Source organism: Furipterus horrens, unplaced genomic scaffold (genome assembly GCF_987537825.1).
Source record: "Furipterus horrens unplaced genomic scaffold, mFurHor1.1.pri manual_scaffold_4, whole genome shotgun sequence".
NCBI classification, from domain to species: domain Eukaryota; kingdom Metazoa; phylum Chordata; class Mammalia; order Chiroptera; family Furipteridae; genus Furipterus; species Furipterus horrens.
Genome location: NW_028327174.1, coordinates 144,335,558 through 144,346,546, shown reverse-complemented (window position 1 = coordinate 144,346,546; position 10,989 = coordinate 144,335,558). Strand labels below are relative to the sequence as shown.

General features: G+C 38.5%; 1 pseudogene; it reads right to left on the bottom strand.

Annotated features, from left to right (window-relative positions):
- Positions 1–1,267: 1,267 nt before the first annotated feature.
- Positions 1,268–2,319, bottom strand: LOC150013001 (speedy protein C-like; annotated as a pseudogene).
- Positions 2,320–10,989: the final 8,670 nt, after the last annotated feature.

Sequence of the window (10,989 nt, the reverse complement as noted above, 5' to 3'; positions counted from 1 at the left end):
GGAAGCCCTTTTTCAATCACTCTTGATCCCTAGGCATTATTTATCTAAGAGCTCTAATATATGTTTTAATTATTTTTCCTCAGTATCTAGACTTGAATAAGGTACCGAAGACTTCTCTTATCAAACATTGTATCTTAAGTGCTTAGAACAGTACTTTGCACATAGGAAATACTTCACAAATATTCATTGGAAGGATGAATAAACAGACAATGCTCAGCTTACTTAGAAAACCTGAGGCCTACTTTCACATATGCCTGGCCTAGTAGAGAAGTTTACAATGTTGGTAGAGACCCTTGGAACAGCAGCCTAAGAAGTATGCTCCCAACAATTGGAAAGAGTATTTATTCCAATAGGAACAAGATTACATTAGATACTAAAAAATGTTTTCTAGAAATAGAATGAAATCTGTATATGAAAAGGTCATATATGTTTTATGATATTACAAGCAAGGCCCTAATACATGAAGACACATGTAGCCAGGATCTCAAAAGGAATCTTTTTATGCTTAGCACAGAAATGTGTATAAGGACCTCTTGGGTCTGCAAGGTCACATGATCGATGATCAGAGTACACCTTGGTCAGGCATGTTAGAGGAAATTGGAGGCACAAGCATAGCCTCCTCAACTCAAAATTGATGTGCTGACAGGGAAAATTATGGGAATAATTTTAACCTCCTCATTCCTACCATGTTCCTAGCATATTACTAGGAAATTAGTTTTTATACCATCTTGTGAAATAATATTAAAGCACCACTTTACAGGTAAGGTTATTATAAATTATTCAGAAATTTACCCAAGGTTGTAGCTAGAAAATTTTAAAATAGGGTATGAACTTAGGACTTAGCTACACAGTTTATCCTGTTTCTAACAGTTTGTTTACAAGAAGTTTTCCTGGTATTTTGAGCAGTTTAAAGTTATATTCATTGACACAGTATTAAAGAGAGGAAACTTCAGGTGATATTGACTGTATGAATATTAGTATTATACTTTAACTTAGCATCAAAGAATCTTGTGCCAACTTAAAAAAAAAAAAAGGAAAATAAAAGGTTTTTTTTTTTTTTTTTTTTTTTTTTGAGCACAGTTGGTGTCCTGTGGACACGAGTTTATTAGAAGGGGCCAGAGTCAGAGTGGGTACAAGTTACAGGTTGGGAGGAGGGGGAAGGGGTTTGGGAAGCACTGGTAGCCTGAGGGCAGGGGGCCACAGACAGCAGAGTATGGGGCCAGCGGGCAAGCAGGCAGGCTGCTCTTCACCCTGAGAGTGTCAGCGCCTAGGGCGGTGGCTCTGGAAGGACTGGGGGGAGAAGGGCAGAGAGAGGCTCAGAGAGGGAACTTGCCAAGCTCACACAGCCAAGAGGTGGCAGAGCTGGGACATGTGCCCAGATCTGCTGGTCCCCAGGCCCGGGGTCCTGGCGTCCCTTCCTCTCATTCTGCCTCCCAGGCTCCCAAGCCCATGGCCTCCCACCTCCTGCCTCCAACTCACTGTGGAGGGTGTAGGTACCTGGCTCCAGACGCAGCTGGGGGGGAAGCCCCCACCCCAAGGGTCTTCAGCCACTGAGAGACAAGCATGGGAAGGAGGGCAGTACCACTCCGTGTTGGCGGAAGGACACTTGGGTAAGACAGGCAAGGGGCAGGGTTGGTGGCAGCAGTGGCTATAGAGAGAGGGCAAACCACAGAGGGAACAGTGGGGTGGTGAGAGGCCAGGGCCCCGGGGGAGGGGGACCCGGGCCTTTGGGCAGCTCCTCTGAGCTCCGCCGTGGTGGGGACGCCGCTCCCGAGTCCAGACCCAATGGTACGGCTCCTTGGCCATGACCTCCTCACAGCACTAGCGGTTCACAACAGCCCGGAAGCCCATCCTTGCCCACAGCTTGTCCCTCTGACGCAGGAAGTCTGCCACCCGACTACGCCAATCTTTGCCCAGGGCCCATAGAAGAATCACGCATTTGGCATCCTCCAGGTCCTCCTCCATGTCGTTTGCAAGGTACAGTGCCAAGAACAGGTTGCTGCAGGTATACTCTCTGAGCTTCAGGTTGGCGCGCCGGAAGTAGACCAGCACCATGGCCAGGAGATACTTATCTGAAATCTGGAAACAGGGATCTCTGGAGAGGAATTCTTGCAGGAAACCGTGCTCTCTGTTTCAGACTTGGTCCTTGCAGCCCCTGCCATTCCAGCCCCAAGTCAACTCACCCAGAAGGCTGAGGAAGGCCTGAAGCTCCTGGTGCTGGCGGAAATAGAGAGCCCCACTGCCCCCAGCTTGATGGCTCCAGCCCCACGGTTTCACCTGGGTGGCAACCACATGGGCACGGTCTTGGGCTTCACTCATCTCATAGGGGGTGGGGATGGGTGGGGTGGGGTGGGGGCGGGTGCCCTGAGCTCAGGGATTACCTACAGCATGGAAAATAAGTTTTAACGCAGTGCAAGTCTATCTTAATTGATGACTTTAAAAGGCTTGAATCTGGGGAGAAAGTGTTTTTTAGCCTCTCATCCAGAGAAACATTGGTAAATTCATTAATGTTGACAAAAGTGATGAAAGAGGTCCATTGGGCATCAGAACCAAACCGCAGAATCATATAAGAAGTCCCAGTATATGAAAAGAATTCAAAGGCCCCTTGAGGGTTCATGCTGGCAAAAGATAAAGACAAACCAGGAGGTAAGAGTTAGCAAAAGAGAACCTTTCCTTCAAAGGTTTCAGATAAATTGATTTACTTTTCTCCAGCATGGTTCCCTTATGGCCATGAATATTGTTTGCTAATATGGGTAAGAATATGACTTGAGCTTTATTAATGGGACCATAATCTATTAATGAGAATCTATAGTTAATTTGTCTCCAGGATTATATAGTGGTATGAGGAATACATTCTTGCCATGATAAGTTATTTTTTTCTTTCACTCTCAATCAAATTTTTTTTATTTTAATCACTTAAATACAAATGAAAATTGTCATTATTACCAAAAATTAATAATAATCAAGTTTGAATCTGTTATGAAATTGAAGCTCTATAAATTCTTGTTCTGTATATGTCTAAGTGAGAGAAATAAAGTAATATTAAAAGAATTTCATTTTCTGTTGTAACAACACTTCAAAAACAAAATTTGTATAAGCCTTTATACTAGGAACTCTTTTTTTGCCAAATAATTGGAATTAGGACTTGATAACAGTGGATTCATAGATCTAGGACAGCATGTCCGAAAGTGAGGTACATAAAACACTGGCCAAGAAAGAGATTCTGGAGCAAAGGTTTTCACTGATTTGTTTAATCTAGAATAAAAGATAGACATCCTTTTTTTAGGTCATTACCTATTATTTTATTAAATTGTCTATGAAGTTCTTCAGTGCTGAAACCTATTTACTTTTGGTTAATTCCCTGTTTTTATTTTTTTTAAACACTACTCTGGACTAACAAATACACCAGATTTCATAGAGTTTCTTATAATTCATGCTGGAAAATGCTAACATGAGCAATGTTGGCCTCACTCATTCAGTAAATGCTTAGCTCTCCAGAGATTGGGGGAATATTATTGAAATGTATTTGGGATCCCTTCCTCTCCTCTTGTATTCATTGTTGCTCTGAATAAAATTCCACCACCTTATACCGCATAATGGTTTCTCAGTACCTGACTGGATGACTAGTAAACTACTCTGAAAATTGTGCTAGTGTATTGCTGAACAAATCTTTCTTATTTTTTTTCATTTATTAATTTATCTTGCTTTCATTTTTTCCCCAACTAAAATTTTTTGTTTGTTCATTTTTCTATTACAGTTGTGCCACTGTTTTCCCTTTTGCTTCCCTGCACCTTCTCTCACAGTCAGTCCCCACCCAGTTGTCAATGTCCATGAGTCATTTATACATGTTCTTTACCTAGACCCTTCCTCTTCTTGCCCCCATTCTCTTCCACCCCTATCACGACTTGTCACTGTTAATCTACTCCTTGTTTACATGCCTCTCATTCAATTTTGCTCATTTCTTTGTGTTGTACATTAGTCTCCTGTAACAGGTGATAGCATACGGTATTTTTCTTTCATTACCTGGCTTATTTCACTCAGCATAATTCTCTCTAGTTCCATCCATGTTGTTGAAAATGGTAGAAGTTCCTTCTTTCTTTCTGCTACATAGTACTCCATTATGTAAATGTATCACAGTTTTTTGATCCACTCATCTACAGATGGGCACTTAGGTTGTTTCCAGCACTTGGCTATTGTAAATAGTGCTGCTATGAACATAGGAGTGCATAAGTCCTTTTGCATTGGGGTTTCAGGATTCTTCGGGTATAATCCTAGCAATGAAATTGCTGGTTCAAAAGGCAGTTCCATTTTTAGTTTTTTGAGGAAATTCCAAACTGTTTTCCATAGTGGCTGCACCAGTCTGCATTCCGACCAGCAGTGCACTAGGGTTCACTTTTCTCAGCATGCTCACCAGCACTTGTTGTTTGTTGATTTATTGATGATGGCCATTCTGACTGGTGTAAAGTGGTATCTCATTGTGGTTTTTATTTGCATCTCTCTGATGACTAGTGATGTTGAGCATTCTTTCATACGCCTATGGACCCTCTGTATGTCCTCTTTAGAAAAGTATTTTTTCAGGTTCTTTGCCCATTTTTCTAATTGGGTTGTCTGTCTTCTCGGTGTTGAGTTGTATAAGTTCTTTATATATTTTGGAGATCAATCCCTTCTCTGAGGTATCATTGGCAAGTGTATTTTCCCATATGGTTTGTTTCTTTTTCATTTTGCTGGTGTTTTCTTTTGCTGAGCAGAAACTCTTTAGTTTGATGTAGTCCCATTTATTTATTGTTTCCTTTATTTCCCTTGCCTTAGGAGATATATCAATGAAAATATTGCTACATGGGATATCTGAAATTTTCCTGCCTATGTTTTCCTCTAGGACTTTTATAATGTCACACCTTACACTTAAGTCTTTGATCCATCTTAAGTTTATTCTAGTGTATGGTGTAAGTTGGTGGTCTAGTTTCATTGTTTTATATGTCCCTGTCCAGTTCTCCCAATACCATTTGTAGAAGAGGCTCTTTTCACTCCATTTTATCTTCCTTCCCCCTTGGTTGAATATTAGGTGACCATATAGACCTGGGGTTATTTCTAGGCTCTCTATTCTGTTCCATTGATCTATATGTCTGTTCTTATTCCAGTACTAGACTGCTTTGATTACCGTGACCTTGTAGTATAGTTTAGTATCAGGTATTGTGATTCCTCCTACTGTGTTCTTCTCTCTCAAGATTGCTGTGGCTATTTGGGATCTTTTTTTGGTTCCATATAAAATTTTGAAGTATTTTTTCTAGGTCTGTGAAATATCTCATTGTTATTTTAATAGGGATTGCATTGAATCTATGAATTGCTTTGGGTAGTTTTGACATTTTAATGATGTGGATTTTTCCCATCCATGAACATGGTATATGCTTCCATTTATTTGTATCTTCCTTAATTTATTTCTTCAGGGTTATATAGTTTTCTGAGCACAGGTCTTTTTCCTCCTTGGTTAAGTTTATTCTTCGGTACTATATTTTTCTCGTTGTTATAGTAAATGGGATTTATTTTCTAGTTTCTATCTCTGTGATTTTATTGTTGGTGTACAGAAATGCCTTCGATTTCTGAATATTGACTTTGTACCCTGCTTTTTGCCAAATTCACTTATTAGCTGAGTAGTTTTTCATGGAGTGTAAAGGGTTTTCTATGTACACTATCATGTCATCTGCAAATAATGACAGTTTTACTTCCTCTTTTCCAATTTAGATGCCTTTTCTTTTTTTTCTTGTATAGTTGCTGTGGCTAGAATTTCCAAGATTATGTTTAATAGGAGTGGAGGGAGTGGACATACTTGTCTTGTTCCTGATCTCAGGGGAAATGTTTTTGGTTTTTGCCCATTGAGTATGATGTTGGCTTCAGCTTTCTCTTATATGGCCTTTATTATGTTGAGGTATGCTTCCTCTATTCCCTTTTTGCTGAGTGTTTTCATAACATGTGGGTGTTGTTTTTTATCAAATGCTTTTCAGCATCTATTAATATGATCATGTGATTTTTGTCTTTCATTTTGTTTATGTTTGGTATATATATTTATTGATTTGCTAATATTAAACCATTCTGCATCCCTGAGATAAATATCACTTGATCATGGTGTATAATCTTTCTAATGTGTTGCTGGATTTAGTTTGCCAATATTTTTTTGAGGATTTTAGCATCTATGTTCATCAGCGATATTGGCCTGTAGTTTTCTTTCTTTGTTGTGTCTTGACCTGGTTTGGGAGTTAGTGTAATACAGACTTCATAGAAAGAGTTTCAGAGTCTTACCTCATCTTGAATTTTTTGGAATAGGTTGAGAAGGATAGGAGTTAGTTCTTTCCTAAATGTTTTGTAAAATTCAACTGTGAAGCCATCTGTTCCAGGGCTTTTGTGTGCCAGGAGTTTTTTTTATTACTGCTTCAATTCCACTAGTTGTTATTAGTCTGTTCAGGCTTTCTGCTTCTTCTTGATTCAGTTTTGGAAGATTATATGTTTCCAGAATTTGTCCATTTCATCTAGGTTGTCTAATTTCTTGTGATACAGTTGTTCACAATAATTTTTACAATCCTTTGTATTTCTGTAGTATCAGTTGTGATTTCTCCTCTTTCATTTCTGATTTTATTTATTTGGGTCTTCTCCCTTTTTTTCTTGATGAGCCTGGTTAAATATTTGTCAGTTTTTTTTTTTTTTTATCTTTTAAAAGAACCAGCTCCTGGTTTTATTGATCTTTTGGATTGTTTGTTTGGTGTCTATATCATTTTATTCTGCTCGTATCTTGATGATTTCCTTTTTTCTACTCACTCTGAGCTTTGTTTGTTGTTGTTTCTCTAGTTCTTATAGCTATAAAGTCAGTTTGTTTGTTTTTTGTTAGAGATTCTTCTATCTTTTTTAGGTAGGCCTGTATTGCTATGAACTTTCCTCTCAGGACTGCTTTCACTGTATCCCATAGGTTTGGGTTGTTGTGTGTTTCTTATCATTTGTTTCCAGAAACTCTTTGCTTTCTTCCTTGATGTCATTGTTAACCCATTTGTTATTTAATAACATGTTATTGATTCTCCATGAGTTTGAATGTCTTTGAGTCTTTTCCTTGAGGTTGATTTCCAGTTTCAAGCCGTAGTGATCTAAAAAAATGCTTGACATAATTTGAATTTTCTGTAATTTCTTGAGGCTTGTTTTGTGTCCTACCATGTGATCTATCTTTGAAACTGTTCCATGTGCACTTGAAAAGAATGTATATTTTGCTTCTTTGGGGTGAAAAGTTCTATATATATCAACTAAATCCATTTGATCTAGAGTATTGTTCAGTGCCTCAATATCCTTGGTGTTTCTTTGCTTTGAAGATCTGTCCATTGTTGATAATGGGGCGTTAAGGTCCCCTATTATGAGTGTGTTGTTGTCTGTATCCTTCCTAAAGTCTTTCAAAATTTTCGTACGTTTGGGTGCTCTTATGTTGGGTGCATATGTGTTTACAAGGGTTATATCTTCTTGATGGATTTTTCCCATAAGTATTATAAAATGTCCTTCTTTGTCTCCTTTTATGGCCTTTATTGTTAAATCTATTTTGTCTGATATAAGTATTGCTATTCCATTCCTTCACTTTTAGTTTGTGTAGATCTTTTGTTCTGAGGTGGGTTATTTGTAGACAGCTTATATGTGGGTCATGCTTTCTAATCCATTCAGCTACTCTATGTCTTTTGATTGGTACATTTAATCCATTTAGATTTAAGGTTATTATTGATAGGTACTTATTCATTGTCATTCCCTCCCCCCCCTTTGTACTTGTGGTCCTCTCTGTCTCTCTCTGTTTCTTTATATTTTAAAGCAGACCCTTTAGCATCTCTTGCAATGCTGGTTTGGTGGAGATGTATTCTTTTAGCCTTCTTTTGTCTTGGAAACTCCTTATTTCACCTTCCATTTTGAAAGAGAGCCTTGCTGGGTAGAGTATTGTTGATTGTAGACCTTTGTTTTTCATTGCTTGGAATATTTTTTGCCATTCCCTTCTGGCTTATAGTGTTTCTGCTTAGAAATCTGATGATAGCCTTATTAGAGATACCTTGTATGTTATTAGCTGTTTCTCTCTTGCTGCTTTTAGGATTCTCTCTTTGTCTTTGAATGTTGCCATTTTAATTATGATATGTCTTCAACTGGGCCTGTTGGGGTTCATCTTCATTGGGACCATATGTTCTTCCTGGGCTTGCATGACTTTTTCTCTCATCAAGTTAGGGAAGTTTTCTGTCATTAATTTTTCAAACAGGTTTTCTGTTCCTTTCTCCTCTTTTTCTTCTCCTTCTGGTATTCCTATGATACATATATTATTATGTTTCATGTTGTCTTGCAGCTCTCTTAAAACCTCTTCATTCTTATTCAGTCTTTTTTCATTTTGTTGCACTGTCTGGGATTTTTTTTCTATGTTGTCCTCCAGCTTGCTGATCTGATTTTCTACTTCTTCTAGCCTGCTTTTAATCCTTCTGCTGTGTTATTCAGTTCAGAAATTGTATTATTCATTTCCTCCTGGTTTTTATTGATAGCTTCTATGTCATTTTCATGCTGGTGTAATTCTCAATAAGTTCCTTGTAGTTTCCCTGGAGTTCCTTGTAATTTCTCTGGAGTTCTTTGTAGTTTTCTTTGAGCTCACTGAGCTCATTGAGCTTCCCTATAACCCATGTTTTGAATTTTATAGGTGATAGTTTGGTTACCTCTATTTCATTTAAGACTCTTTCTGGTGATTCCTCCTTTCCTTTCGCTGGGGGCTTGTTTCTCTGTCTCCCTATTTTTGTGACCCTTATTGTTTGTTGCTGCTTCTTAGATTGATCTGCACTTCCTGGGTCTGCCCCTGTTGGTGTCAGATCATGTACCAGTCTGGGCCTGGGAAGCCTGTTGGAGACTACCAGAAATCTACTGCCTTTGTCTGTCTCCTTTAGTTGTTAATCTATTCAGTCTGTGATCAGCCATCAGACTTAAGCACCAAGGGTGTGGCAGCTTAATTCCTGTAGGCAGGGCTTTTGCTTCCCCTCAGGCTAATGCCACTTGGAGGAGAATGGTCTGCCTGCAGTATGGGGAGTGAGTCAGCACTGGGACCCAGTCGACTGGTCCCTCAGTTCTCTCCTCAAAGCCACCACCTCAAATTCTCCCAAGCATCTCTAATCCTCTCTGACCTCCTTCTGCTTGAGCCCAGGATAAGTGGGGGCCAAAATATTTTCGTACATGATCCATTTAAGAGCTCTTTGTTTCCAGCTGTTTCTTTCAGGCCAGCAAAAAACCCTATGTCTTTTCACTTTTCACAGCTGGGTGCTATTTTACTTTCCACTCTGTGGCTGTAGGCTGGGTAGCCCAGCTGAGGATTTAGACCCTACTCTTCCTAGGGGGTACCCCTAAGCTGAGCTGTTCCTCAGCCCCTTCAACTGCCACCCATGGGAGCCCAGCCAGCCCTTTCGGGTCTCCCACTTCCTACTGGTCACTTGGTGATGAAGTGGCGTTTTCTCTCTGTTGTTATAAGACTTCTCTCCAGCTAGTGTTCAGTTGGTTATTCCAGATTGTTCCTTTACAATTCAATTTTTTTCAATAACATTTCAGTAAAATATAGTTGGAAAGCATAACTAATCTAGGAGTTCTCAGTCCTTTTTTTAAACTTAACATTTTGCCAACATAATTATATTTTGATCCTCAAATTATTGACTCTGATTTGAAGTTGTTTTCTGGGTTACTCAGATGATAATAGACCTGCTTTACTGGTGGTATCATGTCGGGAGACTTGAGGCCAATGTTGCGTCTTCCCCATGACAGACACTCTGTGGCTCCTAAAGCCCATAAACATATGTTAAAACAGTTGGGTCTGATTCAATCTTCCATTTCAAACATGGGAAAGCTGAGTCCTAAAGAGATGAAGTTCCTTGGTCAGGATCACACAGATGGTTAGGAGAGAGCTGGGATCCTGGTCTCATGCTTTCACTATACTACCTATGCTCAACCCCAGATTTTCCTGTCATACCTTTCTCCTGTGGACCAGGTTTTCATTGCTATTCCCACCAGTTATTAACAGTAACCTTGAAGTCCTGAGTAAGCTCTGAGCTTTGAGGAAATGTAGAAGCCTTTACTTCAACCCCAGCATATATACATTTAACATTCTACACCAAAATACTGAATTTAATGGTTTCATCCAACCCTTTCACACAAGGTCATATCCCAAACTGCTTTCTGTTGTTATTTAAATATTTCAAATGTATGTGTTTATGTGTATATGTGTTTGTATTGTTTCTTTACCTAGTGAGGATGTTCTGTGAGGGCAGAGCCACATATTAAGATCATATTAAGAAAAACAAAGGAAACAAATACGTATGTGTCTATCTGTATGTCTTTTGAGGGCAAAAGTAATTACCAAGTAAAGGAATTTTTGTGTCAGTTAGCCCATAATACTATGTCATAGAAAAGATAGTGGTTTGGGTTATGTTTATTTTTGCTTTTTTTAATTCCAGAAATGTTTTCTTGGAGTAAATATGTATTCCATTATTTTTGTGTGTCATCTCCATATTTACAATATTTAGCATTTCTCTATCCTTTGGTTGTTAAATCTAGGGTTATAAATAATAATAATCTCTCAAATAGATATCAAAATATATATTCTAATATTTATCTGGCTTACTTTACTAAATATATCTTTCTGAATTCACTATGAATACAGGAATATACATCTGACTGATTTAGAAGACAAGCTTAAATCCTTTATTCTGGTGAAAAACATAGGCTTCTGCTGTTCATATATAAAGGAAGCAGTTTTGAGAATTTATCATGTTTCTTATTCCTTAACATATGGTTTCAATATTATGTATAATATAGTATTTGCAATCAGTTCTTATATAATCATGCAAATATCAGTTATTACCACTCAATGTAAATGGTTTCTATTTTGCTTGTGTGCATAATCTTGAACAAAAATTTCTGAGGAAATAAAATTATTGTTGCCTGCTGGATAAAGGCACACATGTT